This window comes from Nicotiana tabacum, chromosome 12 (assembly GCF_000715075.1).
Source record: "Nicotiana tabacum cultivar K326 chromosome 12, ASM71507v2, whole genome shotgun sequence".
Lineage (NCBI taxonomy): Eukaryota > Viridiplantae > Streptophyta > Magnoliopsida > Solanales > Solanaceae > Nicotiana > Nicotiana tabacum.
Genome location: NC_134091.1, coordinates 109,811,298 through 109,827,041, shown reverse-complemented (window position 1 = coordinate 109,827,041; position 15,744 = coordinate 109,811,298). Strand labels below are relative to the sequence as shown.

At 38.8% G+C, this 15,744-nt stretch overlaps 1 non-coding gene across 1 annotated transcript; it reads left to right on the top strand.

The window, feature by feature from the left end:
- The first annotated feature begins 10,073 nt into the window (after nucleotides 1-10,073).
- Nucleotides 10,074-10,177, top strand: LOC142167710 (small nucleolar RNA R71). The gene has a single exon (XR_012697797.1). It is a non-coding gene; the product is annotated as a small nucleolar RNA R71 (small nucleolar RNA).
- The last annotated feature ends 5,567 nt before the right edge of the window (nucleotides 10,178-15,744 follow it).

Below are 15,744 nucleotides of genomic sequence, written 5' to 3'. Positions count from 1 at the left end.
ACATTTCACTTTGATGGCTTCAGAATCAAGTCCCCGGGCTAATTCAACCCCTGCAATCAAAGCTTCATACTCTACCTTATTGTTAGTTAGAGGCATCATTCTGATGACTTGCCTTAAGGTTTCCCCCGAAGGAGTGATCAAGACTATTCTGATTCCGGACCCTTTCACGTTTGAAGCTCCATCCGTGAATAAGGTCCAGACTCCCGGTGCCTGCTCTAACACCATTGTTGCCTCTTTGGCAGCAAGAGGCAATAGTCAAGGGCTGAAATCGGCCACGAAGTCAGCCAGAACTTGTGATATAATCGATGTCCTCAGTTTATACTCTATGTCAAACTCGCTCATTTGAACGGCCCATTTGGCCAATCTGCCAGAGAGTTCGGGTTTATGGAGTATATTCCTCAAAGGAAAAGCAGTCACCACCGTTATCGGGTAGAATAGGAAGTAGGGCCTTAGCTTCTGGGAGGCTACCACAAGGGCTAAGGCCACCTTTTCCAGATGTGAGTAGCGTGTTTCTGCTCTCGTTAAAATTTTTCTAACATAATATGTGGGGAATTTTGTACCTTTTTCCTCTCGGACTAAAACTACGCTTACCGCAACTTTTGAAACCGTCAGGTAGACCAGCAATGATTCTCCTTCTTTAAGTTTCGAGAGCAACGGAGGGCTTGACAAGTATTTCTTCAATCCCTTCAAGGCTTGCCGACATTCTGGCATATACTCGAAGTTGGTTTTCATTTTGAGAAGTGCAAAGAAGAGATGACACTTCTCCGATGATCGGGAGATGAACCTACTCAAAGCCGCTATTCTGCTTGTGAGTCTCTATACTTCCTTTACGTTGAATAGTTGATCTGGGATGTCTTTTATGGCCTTTATTTTGTCGGGATTCACCTTAATTCCTCTTTGTGAGACCAGGAATCCTAAGAATTTACCTGATCCCACCCCGAACACACGCTTCTCGGGGTTAAGCTTCATATTTTTCTCCCTCAGCGTCTCAAACATTTCTTGCATATATCTTAGGTGATTACCTACATGCAGAGACTTAACGAGAATATCGTCTATATATACTTCCATGGTTCTTCCTATTTATTTTTCGAACATCTTATTTATGAGCCGTTGGTAAGTGGCTTCGACATTTTTTATTCCGAAGCGCATTACGTTGTTACAATATGTACCAAAACTTGTTATAAATGAAGTCTTTTCTCGGTCTTTCGGGTTCATCTTGATCTGATTGTACCCGAAATAGGCATCGAGTAAATTCATTAACTCATGCTCGACCGTAGCGTCGATCGTTTGATCGATATTTGGCAATAGGAACAAGTCCTTCGGGCATGCCTTATTAAGATCTTTATAATCTACGCACATGCGAAATTTATTGTTCTTCTTAGGAACTACTACCACATTAGCTAGCCAGTCCGGATATCTTCCCTATCGGATTGAACCAATCTTAAGTAGACGGGTTACTTTTTTGCTTGGGTCCAAGCTTAACTTTTGCACGACTATTTCTGTTGGGATTCCTGTCATATCCTCGTGCTACTGTGCAAAACAATCATCGTTTATTTTAAGGAATTTATAAAATCCGACCTGAGCTCTAGGTGTAGTCCTGTGCCCAAATGGAATTTCCTTTTTGTTTTTTTAAACAGTGCAACCTGCTCTAGTTCTTCAGCTATGGATTTTGTTGTGTCTGTTTCTTCCGGTACTTGAAAATACCTTGGTATATGATATTGCTCTGACTTTACTAACCCTGGGGAAACTTCCTCTAGTTCGGGGTCGGAAGCCACTTTCGATAACTGCTATGCCGTATGTTCCTTTACCTTTCTATGAGAGATTGAGATCGTATTCATCTATCTCGCTGCCGGTTGATCACCTCTTATCCGCTTGATCCTCTCGGGTGTTGGGAATTTCAACAATTAGTGGTACGTTAAAGACACATCTTTCATCACGTGCAGCCATAGCCTTCCCATGATGATATTATAGCCCATGTCCCCATCGACTACTTCGAAGAGAGCTATACTTGTTACGCGCTCGTCATCCGTAAGCAGTAAAATTTCCTCTCGGGTTGTCACACTTTCTAGGTTGAATCTGGTAAGGAGCTTTGTTGTCGGGACGATGTTCCCTGTGAGTTTAGCTTGATCTAGAACTCTCCATTGTATGATATTGGCGGAACTTCCTAGATCCACTAAAGCACATTTAATTTTAAAATTTAACACATTTAAAGAAATTACCAATGCGTTATTATGCGGTAGTAGTAATCCATCCCGTCTTCATCCGTGAACGTGATATCATCCTCCCGGAATCTCTTACTATAGTTTGTCGATACTTTATTCTTCTTTTCGGCCGAGAAAGTGACCCCATTAATCTCGTCCCCTCCGAAGATCATGTCGATCGTTTGACATGGAGGTTCTTCTCCTGCCTTTGAGGTTTGCGCATCGCCCCTATCCCGGCCATAATTATTTTTGGTTCAGTCACTCAATAGTTTTTTGAGGTGACCATTCTTCAATAGCGTTGCCACTTCTTCTCGGAGGTGCCGACAGTCCCCGGTCCGATGGCCATTAGTGTAGTGGTATTCACACCATAGATTTGGGTACCTCTGACTGGGATCAGACCTCATATGTATCAGGAATCATGCCTCTTTGATATCTCTCATGACCGACACTAACTCCACCACACTAACGTTGAAATTATACTCTGATAACTTTGGATAAGAAGAACCTCGTGGTCCTGAAATTTCTCTATCCTGCAACGATCTGTTGTTCCACCCACGATCGGTCCTCCTGTCTATGGTGAAACTGTCCGATGTCCGGAAGCTCCTGTCTCGCCCCTCCATCCGCTCATAGGGCAGAAATCGGTCCCTTGAAACTTGTCGATGTGAGTCGACATCATCCTTTTTTCCCTTTATTCTTCTCCCTTCCCTTTGCTGATGATGGGAAGTCAACCTGATCATCTTTGATCCTTATCTTTGACTCGTATCGGTTGTGGACATCCTCCCAAGTTGTTGCTTGAAACTCGAGAAGACTTTCTTTCAACTTCTGGGAAGCATCTTAGCTCTTCGGGTTCAAACCCTTAGTGAACACTTCAGCTGGCCATTCGTCCGGGACAACCAGTAACAAAATCCTTTCCTTCTAGAACCGGCTAATGAACCTTCGTAATAGCTTAAATTCTCCTTGTATGATCCTGAATATACCGGCCTTTCGGGCGTGTGCCTTTTTGGCACCAGCATGGGCCTTGATGAACAAATCTGCGAGCATTTCGAAAGAATCTATGGAATGCTCGAGAAATAATGAGTACCATTTCAAGGCTCCCCTCGCGCGAGTCTCACCAAATTTCTTCAATAACACTGACTCGATTTCATGATGAGCAAGATCATTTCCTTTCACCGTCGTTGTGTAAGTGGTGATGTGTTCCTATCGATCAGAGGTCCCATCGTATTTTGGCACTCCAGGCATTCTGAATCGCTTTGGGATTAATTCCGGGGTCGCACTCGATTTGTACGGTAATTGGATGTACTTCTTTGAGCTTGGGCCTTTCAATATCGGGGGTGCTCCCAAAATTTGGTCCATGCGGGCGTTTACTTCCTTCATGAACTGCAAGAGTTCCGCCTTGAAGAGATCGTTATCGCTGTTGAGTCCATATCTGCTCCCCTCAGCCCCGCCGGAGCCAACTTCGCCCCTGGAAGTATTATTGTCGACTATCTATGTTGTTTCGTTCGTAGGAACAATGGGAGGAACTAGATCTCACCTATTTACATTATTTGAAGCGCCTGATAGCGCTTGTTTTAACTCCATCATGACCTGATCCTGCTGCGTGAAGTGTCTTAAGATGATTTCATGTTTCTCTTGCAGGATCCTTACCACGCCTGCTACGTGCCCCTGGTCAGCACCATCTGGAGCCGCTTCCCATACTCGTCTAGGGTACCGCCCGTCACACACTGGTGTGGCATCTTCCCCATCATTGCGAGTGTCACTGATTGAGTCCTCATAATGGGGATGTTCCCCCTGAACCTTAGGATCGCCGGTGTTAATAACGGTATTGATTACCATTTTTGGTTAAGCTTGTCTTTGGAGAAAAAGCAAGGACTAATTTTAATCGCACGACTATCTAGGCTTCACGGTGGGCGCCAAACTGTTTGCCAGTAAACGGTACAGTTGAATTTATTCGTGGTTTCTAGACAGATAAATCAATTTGATCCCAAAATATAATGAATTAATCAATTTTCGTACATGATACTTAGCTCAAATATAAATAAAACGATAGATTTGGGGAGCCCTAAAACAGGATTTTCGGGCATGATAATAGCAACAAGCTAGGTAGAGAAATAGTATTAAGATGCTGTATTAGAATATCTTCTTTGATGCCCAAAACATTATCCCTTACAATGACAGTTGAGCCTATTATTTATAACTCAGTGGGCGTAATGGTCGGGCCCACTACTACTGACAATTATTAAAGTGTGATAATGGAAACCTAACGGTAAATATAAATGCTTAGATTTCTTTAATGAGCCGTTACTCTTCAATGATATGGAATATTTTTCATTAAATGCCATCGGGCGCAGCATGCTTAATGCCCTTATGAACTTGGCTTTCTCGGTGACACACGAGATAGTTGTGCCCGGTTTTCCATCCTCCCGGTTTTGATTCCACATGTCCCCTTCTTAGGTGGCGACGCAGCATAGCGTATTTTACCCAGTATAGGTTCTTTATCAATCTTTGTGGTTGCCCCATATCATGGAAATCCAAAAAGAAAGATGTTGTGTCTCTTCCATCCGCAGAATCTGAACATTGCTCTATGCAACGTCTTGTTGCTGAACTCAGCTAGTTAGTCCGGCTGCTTGGTGATATCTTTAGGTTGCCCTCTTTGCTAGTTCCGGTATACTGCGACAGTAAGGCAGCCATCCACATTGCGAAAACCCCTATATTTCATGAGCGGACAAAGCATCAAACTCGACTGTCACTTTGTTCGCCAAAAATATTTGGATGGCCTGGTTTCCCTGTCTTTCGTTCCCTCTTCCAGCTAACTTGCCGACATTTTTACCAAGGATTTTGTCGGTCCACTTCATTGTTCTATTATATGCAACTTTGGAGTCCGTAAACCGCCCTCCAACTTGAGGGGGGTGTTGGTCGTGCTATTGGAGATGGGAAAGAACCTTATGGCGATGGTGGCGAAAGAGATAAAGGAGTTCAACATTTTGAAAGAAAGAGGCTGACGTTAAGCTCGAGTCAACAGTATTAAGTCCTTGGTACGTGGATAGATTAGAAGCTGGGGATTTACTTAAATACTGACAAAATTTGACGAACTCAAAACACACACCTAAATTATGATCGCTAATCAAATATAGTATTGTATAATATAATATCCACAGGGATTGGATTTAAACAATATTCTCATAGTTTCTAGCTTGATTGATATCCAAGATGATCAACAATTGAGATTTCTATGATTTTTAACTACAATTAACTAAGAATCTAAATCTATTGACTAATGAAAATCGCAACAAAGGTAAGCAAGGAAGTTATTAATGGGAGAAAATAAGGGTTGATAGGATATGTGCAAGATAATTGTTTGGCATCTAACTCTAGGTAATTCACTTCTAATGTTTAAGTGAGTCTCTCGAATTGACTTAAATATTAGTTCAAACATTCAGCAAAAACTCCTCTCTCGATTGAGTCTTAACCTCATAAGATGAACCAATTTAAGCACGTAAAAATATGCAAGAATGCGTAGTGGATTGGTTTTTAGGAGAACCTCTCTCGATTATCCTCCAAACTTGGTTTAATCAATGATTCAACTAGCCTCTTTAATTTACTAAGAATAATTAATGAACTCAACCAACAATATCATGCAACGATATCACAAGTTATGCCTCTCTCAATTACATGAACAAGTGAATATAGATGCAATAATTAAATCATCCAAAACGATTCAATACATAAAACTAGAGTTATAATCTACAAATAATCATCAATACACCAATTCCATCAAACCCTAAAGAAAACTACTCCATAGATATGGAGAAATTCATCACAAATAAAACTAAACTATAGGAAAACATAAATTTAATCCAAACTCAAGTCTTGAGTGAGGAAGGAATGATGAAATCCATGTGCTTGTGTTCTTCCAACTACTCCTTAGCCACCTTGGGCCAAATATGTGTCAAAATTCCTGAAAATAACGTTTTCATATATTTATACCAAGTAGGGTCGGGCCTAGACAAAACCACCTACTCCTAGCCGATAGGAAAATAACTTTGTATAAATTGTGCATGGGGCGACGCACCATGCGGTGCATTAGCGGGGAAATCCAGAGAGCTAATTTCTGACAGACAGTAGAGGATTGCACAAGCGCGGTGCCCCACGCGCTGCCCCCACACACCGCGACAATGGGGATTTCTCAAAGTACGGATGTTGCTTGCGTTTTGACGTCCAGACTTCGTCCTCGACCCCCGAATATGATCCTGGCCTAGTCCCTTGGGCATTTACTCAGACTTCAAAGCTCCAAATAGCTCGAATTAGCTCGACAACATAAATAGCTCGGAATCACTCCTACAACACATAAAACGCATAATTAGTGCAAAACACTATCAATTAAAGGTCAAACATGAATAAAGTACAGTGAATTAGAGTGTAATAGGCGACTAAAATACGTAATTATAGCCTACCATCAACACCCCACACTTAAACCATTTCTTGTACTCGAGCAATCATACTACACTTCATATAAACAAGATCATTTTCAACAACTCTCCTAACTCATCACACCAAGAATATTTAAAACAAACTAAGCACAATATCATAACATCCTTGCCTCAAGATTTGACTCAAAAGCACCACAGAGTTTTCATAACTCGCTCACTTACTCTAACACAGAGGTCAACGACATTACCTTTCCTTTATGAATCAAGTGCCCTCACACAATAATAGAGAGTAGTTCCGTACACAATAAAATTTAAGAACAATCAGGAACTCAAGATTGAAAGAATTCACTCACTCTCAGAAGTAACATTCGTATGCCACAAAATACGCACCATAGGCTTGCTCGTAGTGTACTACTCTACTAATTGAGCTAATTCAGTCAAGGATCAAGTAGGACTTTCATTGATTGCAATGTAGGTTGCAGGATGGGTAGGATACATTTGGATATAAGAGAGACTACACCTACCTAAGTAATTTAATACATACATGTCATTGTTCACAACTCCAGACTTGTGTCAAACCTTAACTCTACCTTCACATCAACATACATTAACTCCCGACTTTTTTAAGCACAATTACATCAAGTTACCACTATCAAGGAATAATTTTCACAATCATACACTTATTTTTTATTTCTTTTTCAATTCAAGCGGCTCTTAATTTTTCAAAATAGTGCACATTTCTCCTTATTTCAATAGTTCCACTCAAAATCCAAACCAACACCCCACACTTTACTTTTACAAAGTTCATAACAAATTCAAGTGCTTGCGAGAGGTAAAAGGTTCAAATAGATGGTCAATCCAAACAAATGGGTAAGACTTGTAATGTGATTGCCAAAGAAACAAGATTACAAGCTCAAAGGGGTTAACTAAGACACATAACAATTAGGTGGGTAAAAGTGTATAACTAGCTCAACAAAAAAATGCATATATCACTTCTAACACTAAATAAAACTACCATTTCACTTTGCAAACACACGGGGCAAGTTCTAGATATCAAATGCAATGCACAAAATTTGCAAGATCTCACACACACTTGACACATAACTCACTTAGGATTGGACTATCAAGACACTCTAGTCAAAGCAGTTAAGTAAAGTTAAGATCCTACAATTCAAGGTACTTATACAAGAGTCAAAAACTAACCCTAAGCGTCACAACTAAAGCACTTACTATTCTAAAGGTATAATAAAGTTAAGAGATATTGCATGCAATTCAAATCACAGCACAAAGTTTCCTACTCCTCTACAAAACAAAAACTAACTACAACCGATTCAAACAAAACCCTTGGAAAAGAACCGCGGTACAAAGAAAAACCAAGGGGAAATTATTACACTACCTACAAAATCAAATCTTTTTGTCTTTTTTCTTTAAACTTTAATCCCTCAAGAAACTTGTCGATGATATCCATCGTCGGGAAAAATCAAAAAATTTAAAAATTTTATGTTTTTTTTTTCAATTTGTTTTTAAAATTTCAACTACTACAACTAACAAAAGGAAAACTAATATACATACATACAACATATCCCCCACCCCATACTTTAAGTTATGGCATGTCCCAATGACACACAATTAAAAAGCATAAGGTAAAGGAAACTTCCTTGAACATCTAGTCGGTGTCTGAGTCGAAGTCGGGCTCCATTCCTCGCGCCCGAACCAATGCACACATCCATGCAGACAAATTCTTCTCAGCCTTCTTGGGGTACACCCCACACTTATCTTTCTGGCTCACCACATCCTTCTCTTTCGAGCCCTTCACTTTCCACTCAACACTTGCAACTAGTTTTTCCTTTTGTACCCCCTTTGCTACATTCATCTCAAAAGTCACAGTCTCCTCACCCACTCTAAGCATGAGTTTTCTCTCATGTATATCCAATATTGCTCTACCCGTCGCTAACAATGGTCTTCCTAGGATGAGGGGGACCTCCTTGTTCTACTCCATATTTGCCACTATAAAGTCTATAGGAAATATGAACTTATTCACCCGAACTAACACATCTTCCATAATCCCCTTAGGTATTATAGTCATTTGGTCTGCTAGTTGCAAAGATATGGGTGCAGACCTTATCTCTCAAATCTCCTTCTCCAGTTTCCTGTAAATAGATAGAGGCATTAAATTAATTGAGGCACCAGAATTACATAATGACTTATCAAAATGAATAGTTCATATAGAGTAAGGTATTGTAAAACTCCCTGGATCTCCACACTTTTGTTGGAGTGTATTTTTCAATATCACTCTGCAATGCTATGTGAGCTTGACCACTGAGGTCTCATCTATCTTCATCTTCTTTGTAAAGATCTCGTTCAAGAATTTGGCGTAAGCAAGCATTTGTGAGAGCATTTCTGTGAATGGTAAGTTTACATGAACCTGTTTCAGCACATCCAGAAATCTCCCAAACTGCTTGTCTAGCTTTTCTCTATATAGTTTTGAGGGAAAGGTAAAGCAGGCATATGCTCTCTCTCATCATGTTCCTCCCTTCTCGAAGTTTCTCCCTTCTTCTTTTTTCTCAACTTTCATTTGTCCCGTCTTCTTTTTATCAACATAACTCTTCAAATGCTCCCCACTTTATTTTTCAAATTTCACATCATTTTGGATTGGGATGGGATCTTTTAACACTTGCTCAATTCTCAGAGTTACAACATTCACTGTTTCTTTGGGATTTCTCTCAGTATCAGCAGGGAGGGAATCCTTTCAGACAATAGAGTCGCTAGCTGCCCAACCTGTCTTTCCAAATTTCGAAAACCAGAGCCCAGTTATTGATAGCCGCTCCATGTTCCCGTGTAGCTGCACTATGAGTTTCAAAGCTCTCATCAGTTTTCAGAAAGAAGGTCTTCATGAGATCTTCTATGCGAGACTGAATGGGATGTTAAGGCTGAAATTGCTGCCTCTGCTAATTCATAAATCCAGGAGCTCCTTGTCCCTGGCTGGGGTTGTTTTGTTGCCATGCATTCGCAGTACCCCCAGGTGAACTCCATGAAAACCCGGGGTGCCTCTAAACCCATTGCATTATAATTTCTCACAACATTCACATCCTCAGTTGAGGCTTGACACTCATGATTAGGGTGTCCTCTTCCACATATATCACAAGCTGCGTGAGACTCATTTTGTATTAAGGCTAAGGTTAGCTTTCGTATTTCTTTAGCCATAGCATCAAGCTGTACTTGCACATATGTATTAGCATCAACTTGGTGAACCCCAGTTGATCTTCTTCTTTCAGCACTCTCAGAGAGCCACTGATTAGCATCTTCAGATAACTCATCAAGAATTGCAACTATCTCTTCTGGAGTCTTCTTCATCAAAGGGCCTCCAACTGCATTTCTCAATGTTCTACGCGAGGCTGATGCCAATCCTTCCCAAAAATCCTGGAGTTGCATCCAGATTTCAATTCCGATATGTTGAAACTTTCTAATAATCTCCTTAAACCTTTCTCATGCTTCAAACACAGTTTCAGTTTCTTTCTGGAAAAAGTTATGGATTTCTCTTCTAATCTTGCCCGTCTTAGCTGAGGAGAAATATTTATCAAGGAATTTTCTGGTCATCTCCTCCCAGGTTCTAATCGAGTCACTGGGCAAGCTTTGAAGACACTCCTTAGCATCACCTTTAAGTGAAAAGAGGAATGCCCTTAATTACACTGCATCTTGCGACACCCTATTGTATTGAAAGGTATTCATAATCTCCTCAAAGTCCATTAGATACGTGTTTGGATTTTCGTTTGGCTTCCCTCTGAAGACAAAACAATTCTGAAGGGTTTGAATCAACCCTTGCTTCAACTCGAAATTGTTTGCTGCAGTTGGAGATGATCTAACACTGGATAATCCTTGATTATAGACCGGTCTAGCATAATAGCCAAGTGGTCTCCCAGGCAAGGGTTGATGTTGATTAAGTCCGAGACCCCTTTCTTATTCATAGATATTCTCTGCATGTCTAATAGCTGCTTCCTCAGCATCCCGTGCAGCTTTTCCGCATTGTTGGGATGTCTCTCTTGCAACCAAATCTATATTATCATCACCGTGTCTAGCCATAGTTTCTTTGATTGAGGATTGCCCAACCTTTTCTGATATCTCGGTGAGATCTCTTTCCTTCCTCAGCTGTCGCAGTTGTTTTTCTATCTCTGACTCGTATGGTAGCGCGCACTTCTTTCGCAGAAGCTCGAGCCATGCACCACTCTAAACCTGTCACCTGCGCATAGTCAAAGAACACCAAACGTAAAAAGAGAAAAATAAAAATAAAAAGAAAAATTCTTGAATTAGCACTACAAACTATTTCAATCACTATTGTCACCAATTCCCAGCAACGACGCCAAAATTTGATGAGCTCGAAACACACACCTAAATTATGCTCGCTAATCAAATATAGTATAGTATAATATTCTATCCTTGTGGATTGGATTTAAACAGTATTCTCGTAGTTTCTAGCTTGATTGCTATCCAAGATGACCAACAATTGAGATTTCTATGATTTCTAACTATAATTAACTAAGAATCTTAAGCTATTAACTAATGACAATCGCAACAAAGGTAAGCAAGGAAGGTATCAATGGGAGAAAATAAGGGTTGATAGGATAAGTGCAAGATAATTTCTTGGGATCTAACTCTAGGTAATTCACTTCTAATGTTTAAGTGAGTTTCTCAAATTCACACACTTATTAGTTCAAATGTTCAACAAAAACTCCTCTCTCGATTAAGTCTTAACCTCACAAGATGAACCAATTTAAGCACATGAAGATATACAAGAATGCGTAGTGGATTGGTCTTTAGGAGAACCTCTCTCGATTATCCTCCTAACTAAGTTTAATCAATTATTCAACTAGCCTCTTTTGATTACTAAGAAGAATTAATGAACTCAACCAACAATATAATGTAAAGATATCACAAGTTATGCCTCTCTAGATTACATGAAGAAGTGAATATAGATGCAACAATTAAATTATCCAAAAACGCTTCAATACATAAAACTAGAGTTATAATCCACAAATAATCATCAACACACCAAATCCATCAAACCCTAAAGAGAACTATTCCATAGATATGGAGCAATGCTTCACAAATAAAGTTAAAGTAGAGGAAAACATAAATTCAATCCAAACTCGTGTCTTGAGTGAGGAAGGAATTATGAAATCCTTATGCTCGTGTTCTTCCAATTCCTCCTTAGCCTCCTTAGGTTGAATATGTGTCAAAAGTCCTGAAAATAATATTTTTCCATGTATTTATACTAATTAGGGCCGGGCCTAGACGAAACCACCTTCTCCTAGCCGAAATAGAAAAATAACTCTGTAAATATTATACGAGCGCACCGCATGGGGCGACGCGCCATGCAGGGCATTAATGTGGAAATCTAGAGAGCTAATTTCTGACAGACATCAGAGGATTGCACAAGCGCGGTGCCACACGCGCATCGACAGTGGGGATTTCTCAGAGTACGGATTTTGCTTGCGTTTTGATGTCCAGACTTCGTCCTCGACCCCCGAACATGATCCCGGCTTAATCCCTTGGGATTTTCCTCATACTTCAAAACTACAAATAGCTCAAATTAGCTCCACAACATTTACATAGCTCTGAATCACTCCTACAAGGCATAAAACGCATAATAAGTGTAAAACACTATTAATTAAACCCCAAACATGAATAAAGTTCAGTGAATTAGAGTGCAATAAGCGACTAAAATACGTAATTATAGCCTACCATCACAACAGTATAAATGTTTGGGGATATATTTAATTATACTAGCTATGCTTTTATATATTGAGTAGGGCCCACATAGATTAGCACAGTGGATAATATTTTCCTTCTTATTCTGAGTTATATATAAACGATCAGCTAGGCGATTATCAATACAGATTTCATTTTTTCAAAAAACACTCTCTAGAACTTCTTTTCTAGTATAATTCTCAAATTTCGTCAAAGCCATTGGTTTAACCGGTTGATTCATATGATCAATTTCAGATATCATAAGATTAATTTCATGTGCTATACGTTCTCTACTAATATTATTAGTGAATGCAACCTTCACATCCTCGTCCGTTGCTGCCTTCTTCAGTTCTTCATCCAATGTAACTTAAACCTTGCAACAAAATGAATAGCTCAAAGAACTCTAAGAGGATCATCCATAAATGTTTTCTTCGGAGGTAATGTGTAATAATTTTACCAGACTTGAGATCAGCAATGCCTTTTCCTGTAAAATCTTCGACTAATTTAGTTCTAATATGGTAAAACAAGCTATTAATGGTTAAATTCCTTCGATATGCATTCCCTTTTGGAGTGCCAAATTTGTTAATTGTTGGAATACGACTGTTGTCACCGTAGTGTTCTGATCTTATGTTAATGAAATCAATACTTACGCCTTCTATGCGCATCATTATTGTTTCCAAGTGCTTTGATTATTCAGGACTGCTCTGGATTTCACCAATATTTTGAGTTTTTCACCTAATTTTGATAAGTACGCATTTAATTTCTCACAAAATTCTAGTCCAACTTGTCTAGAGCAATATCAATATCAATATCGTTGCAGTTTTGACCTAGCAACTTATCACGAACCCAGCCACCAGCAACACAAAGCTCTGTTTCCAGATTAAAATGTTCGACAACTTGATGAAGAAGCTCGAATATATCCTCCTCCGATGGTGTTAAGTCTATATGATCCATCACTTGGACTGACAACGACGTCGGAGATGCTGACTCTAAATCTATCATTGTTGTTTGGAAAGTGAAGAGACGAGATGTTGAAACACTCACGGTGGCGTGGGGGGGGGGGATTTAAATAGATAAATAGGTTTTAGAGTAAATTTGATTAATATCAAATGTTAAGTGTGCTGATTAATATATTTTCGAAAATTTTACCTCCTATAGCAAACTATTACACCGTATTTATTATAAATCAAAATAATTTCAAAATATTATTACTTATAGCTACCTTTTCTATTGTATAACAAGATAGATATTTATTTTGTACCCTACTATTAAGGAGGAATTATCCCAATTATGTTCTTTATCTTTCTCTTCCCCCTCTCTTTATCAGCAAGATTCCCAATCCTCTCTCTTCTCCCTCAAATCTCTCTTCTCATATCAATTACTTATCATGGACCCGAGATTGATGCACCAGCCATGCGAATCCACATTAGTGAGAGAGTAGTAAGTTAATGAGGTAAAAGTGCTTCCCCATCAAAGGCATAACAATGCAAGGGTGAGTAAACCAAATGTTAATTTTTACTTTTCAAACCTGTGCACAGAATTAGGATGATCACTACTGTCAAGATTATCATAATCTTCTGAAACATGAAAGTCCATTGGAAGAAGTAACACCCTCAGCATGTAAGATATCCACATCTGAAGGTTTATAGTCAGCATATAAGATATCCACTCCGGAGAAGACTTGAGGGCCGACTTTTTGTTCTTCTCCATTTTTAATTTTAATATAATGTATATAATATTTTTCTTGGCCGAAAAACGCCATCTCCGATGAACTTTCTTCTCTTCTTTACTATTGAGTCATATACAAAGATACAAATACATTGTATTAAGTACAAATATAATCTAATATATTATATTTTTGTATAAATATATTATTTTTTCGCCTATATTTATGTATTCTAAAGGTCTGTATTTTTTTAATACAACTGAATATCACTATTGTTTGTGATTTTTTATTATTTGAATACAGTCGAATTGAATACGGTGAATTGAAAATAATGTATAATAGTAAATAATAAATATATGTGAATTGAATACTATGTATACAATCGAATTGAATAGAACCGTATACACCCTATTTCCTGATTTTTTGTTGTTTGAATACAACTGAATTAAATATAGTAAAATTGAATACAATTCAATATTGCGCTTTCTGTTATTAAACACATGTAATGTCACGACCCGGAATTCTCACCCTCGGGACCATGATGGCGCCTAATATTTCACTTGCTAGGCAAGCCAATGTTAGATATAATTATTAGCCATTTTAAACAATTCCAATTAAATGAGAACAAATAAGCTGAAATAAACTAAAATAGAGTGCATAAACTAAATTAAACGGCGATATCCAAATACAATCCCAGAACTGGTGTCACAAGTTCACGAGCGACTAGAGTACTACAATTAATAGTCTGAATGAAAGCATAACTGTCTGAAATAAAATAAACAGCTAGAGTAAAGTAGAAGAGGATTTCAGGGTTGTGAACGTCGTGCAGCTATACCTCAAGTCTCCGTCACGCACCGGATCCGAGAAATCTACTGACCTCCGCTAGGCCCGACTCCAAAATCTGCAAAAGAAGTGTAGAGTGTAGTATGAGTACAAACAACCCCATGTACTCTGTAAGTGTCGATCATAACCTCGATGAAGTAGTGACGAGGCTAAGGCGGGTTACTTATAATAACCAATACACAATATAATAAGAGGAAAGGAAAACAGGAAAGGTAAAGCAGCCAACTTATGAAAAAGAACTCAATGCTTGTAATTAGAGAAACTGGAATAACCGATGTCACAATTTCATGTAACAACACTGGAAATTAACACAATAACAACAATGAATACATAACACACAATCTGTTGCGGCGCGTAACTCGATACCACCGTACAACACACAATCCTCCCTTATTTCACCATATATATATATATATATATATCAAGAATCACATATAAAATTCGTTGCAGCGCGCAACTTGATCTCACCATATCATCATAATCAATATCATAATCCTTCCTAATTTTACCATATCAAATCACATATAAAATCTGTTGCGGCGTGCAACCCGATCCCACCATATCATCATAATAAATATCATAATCCTAGCGTATTTAACCATATCAAATCACATATAAAATTCGTTGCGGCGCGCAACCCGATCCTACCATATAAATATCAAATCCTCCCTTATTCCACCATATCACAATCGTTGCAGCGTGCAGTCCGATCCATAAATAAATTTAATAAATGTAATCAATCCAGCAACTCAATTCACAAGAATCTCTACGATTAAAGAATATGAAAGGAAATCAATAAAGGAACCATGTACCAAATCGAGCAATATAAAAATTAATACAAAGCAACAAGACAAGCCAAATA